Raw genomic sequence first — 957 nt, 5'->3', positions numbered from 1 at the left:
CCTCCCTCCCTTCTTCCCTCCCTCCCTCCCTCCCTCCCTTCGTTCCTTCCTTCCTTCCTTCCTTCCTTCCTTCCTTCCTTCCTTCCGACAGACTCTCCCTTTGGCACCCAGGCTGAAGTGCAGTGACACCATCTCAGCTCACTGCTACCTCTGCCTCCCAGGTTCAAGCAATTCTCCTGCCTCAGCCTCCTGAGTAGCTGGGATTACAGGCACCCGCCACCACACCCAGCTAATTTTTGTATTTTTGGTAGAGACGGGGTTTCACCATGTTGGCCGGGCTGGTCTCAAAACTCCTGACCTCATGTGATCTGCCCTCTTTGGCCTCCCAAAGTGCTGGGATTACAGGCATGAGCCACCGCACCCGGCCTCAGACTACATTTTCAAAATGTCCCAGTGAACCCATTAAGTGGAGCCTTAGGGTTAAATGCCCTTCCTAGTGTCCCAGGCAGGTCTTTTGCTGTGAGAGTCTCCCCCAGACTTAGCGAAGCAAGGGTTAAAGTGCATGCTCACACACGCTGGAGTGTCCATCACTCCCGCCACCTGGACTAATGACAAACCACGTCTGCAGCAGAGGGAAGGCGGATGAACTGCCAGATGTGTGTTAAGAAACCAGCTTGCAGGAAATTGCTGTCGGGTGATTATTATTAGCTTAGTTATTCACAACAGTCCTTTCTCCAAAGGTCGTGCATTTACCAAATGCTTGATGTGTTTTCCTAGTCAGCCCTAGAAAATTTTGTCCTCCTGGAGAGAGGTCTTGTCCTCCAGGACTGCTGAAAGTGGGTGATTATAATTCTGCCCCCGCCTCCCATCAGCATATAACAGCAGCTGCTTTAAATGCACAGTGATCTGTTTCCTGGTTCTGTGTGCAGAGGCAGGAGGTTGACCTTCAAGTAAGTGCACAGAGCTGAGTTCAAATCCCCAGCTCGGCCACTGATAATTATATTCATCCATTCAATA

The sequence above is a fragment of the Rhinopithecus bieti genome, unplaced genomic scaffold, assembly GCF_001698545.2.
Source record: "Rhinopithecus bieti isolate Rb0 unplaced genomic scaffold, ASM169854v2 scaffold_8226, whole genome shotgun sequence".
Lineage (NCBI taxonomy): Eukaryota > Metazoa > Chordata > Mammalia > Primates > Cercopithecidae > Rhinopithecus > Rhinopithecus bieti.
Note: the sequence above shows the minus strand (reverse complement) of the source record.